Source organism: Rhinopithecus roxellana, chromosome 7 (assembly GCF_007565055.1).
Source record: "Rhinopithecus roxellana isolate Shanxi Qingling chromosome 7, ASM756505v1, whole genome shotgun sequence".
Lineage (NCBI taxonomy): Eukaryota > Metazoa > Chordata > Mammalia > Primates > Cercopithecidae > Rhinopithecus > Rhinopithecus roxellana.
Genome location: NC_044555.1, coordinates 32,241,061 through 32,248,633, shown reverse-complemented (window position 1 = coordinate 32,248,633; position 7,573 = coordinate 32,241,061).

The following is a 7,573-nucleotide window of genomic DNA, read 5'->3' as shown; positions in this document are numbered from 1 at the left end:
AAGGGTGGGGATCAATTAGAGGAAAGCATGCCAAATGGGAAGAAAGGTTCTCAATCCAGTCTGAGAATTTACCCAGGACTTGTAGCTTATCTTTAAGGCTTTAAACTGTCTTTGGCTTGAGGGTCAGGTTTTACCAGGGACCTGTCCCTGTCTGCCTAGGATTTGTCTGCCTTCTGTAGCTATCCAAAGCAGTCAGGAAAATTCTGATAAGAAAGTGTGATGATAGGAGACTAATACTACCAAATACTTGAATATATCACCAATCTACAATACATACAAAGTATTATATTGGTGCATGTGTATACACTTTGATATGTATTTCAATCAGTATGTCACCAGCATTTGATTTTAAACTTTTTTTTTTAAATTATGGGTTTAGCTGTGTTCTTTTTTCAATGACTTTCAAATGCAGGGTATAGAAGAAGGATAGTTTTAGGTAGCGTGGGAGGCTGAGGTGAGACCAGTAATGTACATAAAAAGTATTGTCATCTTATGGACTATTGCTTTTTGAGTACATCTTGACTACATGGTGCTTTTACTAAAGTTGAACCATGATTTGCTTCTGAAGGACATTTAAATGACCTATATTATTTTAACTGACTTTTCTAGAAGTATCTTCACATTTGAAAAAAAAAAAAAATCTGCACTGTTTCTTTTTCTCATTTTAAATTCCTTTTCTGTTTCCTGTCATACATATATCATCCAGTGAGATATAGACCATAACAAAGAGAATTGCTGAATGTCCTAGTCCTACAAATTCTATCTTTCAGAAACACATATTCTAAGAGTACTTTTACTCTCATATCCTCTGGAAAGTGCAAATAGAACCAAGACAAATAAACACACTAACAAAAAGGAATTAACCACATGATATGAACGTAGGTCAAATTAAGCCTTAAATAAATCTGTATGGGATTTTTAAAAATTTACAGAAATAATACATTATCAGTCAACAAATTTAAGCAAAAAATATCTGTGCAAAGAAAAAAGTGATCAATTTGATGTATTCCCTTCAATCCTATGTTTAGTGTATGTACTTCTTGATGGAGTTTTTTTTTTAATTGTTTGAAACAATTTTTAAACAAAATATATCTATTGCTCTGCAATTTTTTTTTAAAATATTTTGTGGGCAACTATAGAAGGTCTAGTTGAAAAATACTATCAAGTGATTTTTATTTAATATTTAAATCAGCTTAAAAATAATTTCCTTGGGCTTTCATTCCACTTTTGTGATTCACAAACTACTTTTGTTAAGAGGAAGATGAACACCAATCAAAGTGTGTTCTCAGGGCACTAAAATGAAAGTTTCAATGAAAGTCAAGGTCTTTGTCTGTATCAGATGTATACCAAGATCCTATAATGGTGCCTGTTACATAGTAAGTGCCTATAAATATTTATTTAATGAATCAACTTCAGCCAGTCAGTGTCAGAACAAGTGGGGATTGGGTGGGAAAATCAGGACAGGCTGTCAAGGGAAGGGCTAAGGCACGCCGCACATTTGTCAAATGTTTGCTCTTGACATCTTCCGGTAAGAATGAACATATTAGTTAGGGGAATTGTGTCTGTGCCTAAATTTTTGTTTGATTTTGATGACTGATCTTGTAGCAAAATGGTTCTTATTGATGCTAGCAATGTCATAAAATGGATACATGTATTATTTGCCTTTTTAATGTACTAAGATTATCCTTGGGAGATTAATTAAAAAAAAATAACTGGAAAACACTCTATAACCAATTCCTTTTTTTTCTTCTTTTTTTTTTTTTTTTGAGATAGGGTCTCGCTCTGTTGCCCAGGCTAGAGCGCAGTGGCATGATCTCAGCTCACTGCAACCTCTGCCTTCCCGGGTTCAAGTGATTCTCCTGCCTTAGCCTCCTGAGTAGCTGGGCTTACAGGTGCCAGCCACCATGACCAGCTAATTTTTGTATTTTTGGTAGAGACGTGTTTTCACCATGTTGGCCAGGCTGGTCTGGAACTCCCAACCTCAAGGGAACCGCCTGCCTCAGCCTCCCAAAGTGCTGGAATTACAGGCATGAGCCACCTCATGCAGCCTAATTAATTAAATTCTATCATGTGATTTATTCTCTCCTCTGATATAAAGAGGTGAAGGAAACCAGAATATTTCACCACAAAATATACCTCTTTGGCATATTTTGAGATGGTTGTTCAGAGGAGTTGCAAACACAACAATAGCTCTGAAAAAGCTGTCTTTTGTGGTGGAGATTTACATCTGTAGAGAAAAATCTACATTAGTGAAGTAAACAGGCAGGCTTTCTCTGAGGCCCTCCTTATCTGGATCTAGGAAAGATGAACTCATAGGGAAAGGGGACTAAAGTCTGACACTTTTAAGGTTTGACAGATAAACTTTACCATGGGCTACCACCATCTATTTTTTCTGAGAGCAGCTCTGAGAGTACCTGAGAGGTCTTTATCTGCATTCTAAGACCTTTATCTGCATTCCAAGACAACCTTGGCTTTCTGTGCTTTCCACCTTTCACTCTCCCATAGCTTGTGAAGCCACCCACCCCATGCCTGATGCCACCCCCAACCCCCTCACAAGCCCACTTCTATATTCTTTCTGTAACCTTAAGATAGTATAGAAACTTCAACCATCTGACAACTCAGTGTCAGGACCAGGATCTAGTATCCTGTTTTAGTACCAGGATCTAGGGGACATGTATATAGATCTTGGCAGTAATAGTGTAACTGCCCAGTGGGTTCACCTTGCCCCCTGCCTAGACAGAGCTGATTTATCAAGACAGGGGGATTGTAATAGAGAAGGAGTAAGCCACACAGCTGGCTGCGTGGGAAACCAGTTTTACTGTTACTCAAATCAGTCTCCCCAGCACTTGGGGACCAGAGGTTTTAAGGATAATGTGGTGGGTGGGGGTGCCACCAGTGAGTCAGAAGTGATGATTGGTTGGTTCGGAGGTGAAATCATAGTGAGTCCAAGCTGTCCTCTTGCGCAGAGTCAGTTCCTGGGTAGCAGCACAGGATCAAATGAGCAAGTTTATCTATCTGGGCGGTGCCAGCTGATCCTTCAAGTGCAGGGTCTGCAAAATATCTCAAGCACTGATCTTAGGCTTTATAATAGTGATGTTATCCCCAGGAGAAATTTGGGAAGCGTCTGAATCTTGTAGCCTCCAACTGCATGACTCCTAAACCATAATTTCTAATCTTTTGGCTAATTTGTTAGTCCTACAAGGGCATTCTAGTCCCCAGGCAAGAAGGGAGTTTCTTTTGGGAAAGGGTTATTATCATCTTTGTTTCAAACTATAAACTAAGTTCCTTCCCAAGGTAGTTTGGCCTACGCCCAGGAATAAGCCAGAACAGCTTGGAGGTTAGAAGCAAGATAGAGTTAGTTAGGTGAGGTCTCTTTCATTGTCACACACACACACACACACGCGTGCGCACGCACACACCACACACACACACTGTGAGGACACTTATCCTTAGTGCAGTACTATCCCCTGGAAGTGGGAGGAATCTGGGTATTCATTTTGTGAATCAGGAGAGAAAGACACTTGGTCATATTTTGTGCTACTGCACTGTTGACCCTTATGTGAACTCTTCCACGGCCTTTGTCTCTATCTGGGGACAAAAATCATCAAGTAATGTGATTTTCACATGATCTAGGACATCTAGAATTTTGAAGTTGTTACACAAAGCAGGAGAACAAAGACTTCTTTGCTTCAGGGGAATTAGTTACAAAGATTCACTCAAGCTTTGAACTTGTTTGTATGCAATTCTACACCTTTTAAGATGCAAATCATTTTGAAAAATATTGTGGACTTTGGCGGTTAAATAAAAGGCCTATTTTCAAAACATTGCCTTATGTGTGTGGGTCATATCAGGTGATCTCATTTTGATACTACTTGGAGTTAATGAAGAGGCAATAACTTCTAGCATGAATCTAATGAAGAAAACAGTAAGGATGGAAAAGACCAGGTTCTGTCCTCTTTTCTGTGACTAGGAATCTTTATGAACCCAGATAAATTACTTAACTACTTTGAGCCTTGGTTTCCCCATGCAGAAAAATAATAAATGCTAATGTCTTCCTGATAGAGCTGTGGAAAAGATCAACTGAAATAATGTGTGGAACACTAGCTCAGCACCTGGCACGTAGGAATTGGTGAACAAGGTTGACTAGTATTATTACTTGCAATAATAAAATATATATTCTCAGCATGAAAGTATTTATATTAGAATGTTTTACTATAAATTCTTTACACTCCTCTATTGAAGAGAAGTTTAAGCAACCTGTGGAGTCAATTTTTCTGCTCTCATTTGGCCAGTACTGTAGTTTGCTTTTAAACTCTTATTTTGGCTAGAACTTCAGTGCCAGAAAGCTTGATGGAGAAGAATATAGAAGAGAGGATATTGATTAACAATTGCATTTTCTTGCAATCTAGCCTTGAATCTATTTGGCCAGATCAGTCCAGAGTGATGGATGAAGACATCTTTTGCCCTCTCATTGGCCCAAGAAGAGCTGTTAAGAATTGATTTTCTGTTTCATTTTAACGAGCTCATTTTGAGTCATTACAGTTTCCATAGTTAAGTACTTCTGAAACATATATTTTTTAATTGACAGATGATTTCAACTCTGTCATTGCCATTGCCATCTATTATGCTGAGTGATCTTAGTATTCAACTGTCATTAAATTAATATGTATGTATGTAGTAGAAACTGATATGAAGAAAAGTTACTGCACAGAGGCTTATTTATGACAGAAAAGCAAACATTTCAAATCTGTCACAGTGTGATTGTGTGGTTATAAGGCATGCATTTTTTATGTATAATTTAGTAGTCATAACTTAGCCTCTCTCTAAAATAACATGAATTTTTAGTCGTGTTATTGTCCTCTAAACATTTATTCGTCCTTCATTACTATAGATTGTAAGATATCAATAAACTTGGCCTTTAGCTCATTCTCTCTAGTCTTTCCAGTTAGGTCTGTACACAAACCTGAAATAAACAAATAAAGAAACCAGTTAGGTGTGTACACAAACCTGAAATAAACAATCAAAGAAACTAACAAACAAATAAAACCATAAACTGTAAAAATCAGATTGCTACTGTTCCTTCCAGCACCCATTCTTCACCTGTGTGTTTCTTGAACCAATTGACAGTTTTTGGAAACTTCTTCAAAGCTCAACAATGGGCTGTCCTCTCTTTTCCTCTTTACTCTGCTCCTAGGTCATCCCATCCATGCTCAAGGCTCTATAACCCACCTATATAGCCTCTTATTTTACATCTGTACTTTCATGTTTTAAAGATTTTCAAAGTTAACAATTACAAAGCCAAATTCTGGATAACTCCTTCCTGGTCTTTCTACATTGTGCTGTATTTCAGTGAATGTCATCATAGTCCTTCTGGTGGTACAAAATCAAGCAAAATAAATAAAACAAACAACAAAGCTTGGAGTCACCCTTGATAACCTTCCTCTTCCCCATCCCCATACTCTATCAACTCTTGCGATCATTAAGTCCTTTAGATTTTTGCCTCCAAAATATAATGAGTTTGTCTATCATCTCCATTTCTACCACAGTCTGTCTGTCCAGTCCAAGCTATCACATCTCCAACTTATACAGCCTCCTAACTGATCTCCTTGCATTCATGTTTCCCTTCTAATTAGTTATCCATCAAAGAGTCTGAGTGTGACTTTTAAAATGCAAGTCTGATCATGTTAGCCAAGTCTCCTCTTCCCTAACTACCTCAAACAGTAGAAGTGTTCCAGGACTGAACCACGTCCAGCTGCATGTTCTCATGGCCCAATAATGAGATTCAGATGGACTGGGAAAGAAGATAGTTTATTTCTGTAACCAAATACAGAGAAAATGTTGGTGATAATTAGCCAGACTAACTCAGGGTGCTGAAGTTTTTTCCAGTGCTTACATATGTTTAGATTATACGCCTGTGTGCAGTACCATATTTGCCTAAGTCTAAAGGTGATTAATTTTGTTTTAAGTAGAAGGTCAGAAGCTAGGAATGTTCTCTAAATCTACTTAATCCATGAGAGCCCCGGTACCAGGGTAATTAAGAAATGTCTCCTAAATCTACTTAATGCGGGCCCTGGTACCAGGTGATTACTTCTATTTTACCTACGTTTTGAGTCCAGAGAGTTGCTTCAAACCCCCAGTAAATTTATTCTACCCAAGATGGGTCTTGGTACAAGGAATGTAGGGCTGTCTTTGTTATCTTGACTTATTCCAGGTTTCGTAGACCCGAGACGGGTCCTGGTACAAGGAATGTAAGGCTGTCTCCATTACCTTGAGTTGCCCCAGGTTTCAGGAGAAGCCAGAGCAAGGCTCTTATGGAACATATGTTTCATTTCTGGCTTTGATGTCCAGGCATCGATTTCCCTAGGTTTAATTATTAATGTAATGTTAAGGCAAGCACTGTGGAAGTTTGCCTGTATAACTGGAGTGCTATGGAGGCTTGTCTGTGTGACTGTCAGGGAGAACTGGCCTGCCACAGAAGGGTTCGACAATTCATAAGATGAAGACCACAGTCCTCACAGGGTCTACACAGCCTTGTATGGCCTGGCCCATGGCTTTCCTTTCTTGTCATGTTCATGCTGCTCTTGGAGTTCCCCTGTTCTAACCACACTGGCTTTGTTTCTGATCCATCAGCTGGCTGTATTCCCTCCTGCCTTACCCTTAGGGTAGATGATTTTCGTTCCTCCCTCAAATCCCAGCTTGGTCTCGCTTCCTCAGGGAAACTTTCTCCAGTTCCCCTAACAACCTCAGGTCCCCATGGTATATGTGTCATGATGTTATGCATTTTCCTTTCAATTTAGAGTGGACATTTGTCTTTTTTTTTTTTTTTTTTTTTTTTGCATGCCACTAACCATTCTTCTTATTTGAGAAATTCCCTACTGTGGATATTCTGGAGTCAACATATTTGGGAACAAACACAGTTGGACTCATGGTAAGCATATAGTTCAACATGTGGGGAAAAACATACAGTGCCATAGGCACCTGTCAGCACACTGAACAGTGGGAGCAGAGATCACTACCAGACATCTATGGTGGTGAATTTATACTGCTATAATAAGTGATCACCAACTTGATGTCTTAAAATAACACAAATTTGTTCTTTCATAGTTCTGGACATCAAAGGTCTGAACTGTCACTGGGCTGAAATCAAGGTGCCGCAGGGCTGTACTCTCTGTAGAGACTCCAGAGGAAATCCTGTTTCCCTGCCTTCTATTCTAGAACTTTCATTTATTGGTTCATGGTCCATTCCTGCATCTTTAGAGCTAGCAGTGTAGAATCTTGCTTCAGTTATCACATTGTGTTCTTGTTCTTTAGAAGTATTTCTCTCTACCTTACTCTTACAAGACACATGCATTTACATTGAGTTCACCCAGAGAATGCAGGATAATCTATCTGAAAATCTTTGACTTAATAACATCTGCAAAGTCCCTTTGTCATGTAAAGTAACACAGGCACAGGTTCCAGAGATTAAGACTTGGACATTTTGGGGCTATTATTCAGCCTATCCGTCTCTCTCTTGTATTAGATTTTCAGCTCTAAGAAGGCAAGGCATGCATCTATTTTTGTTTTGCTCTGC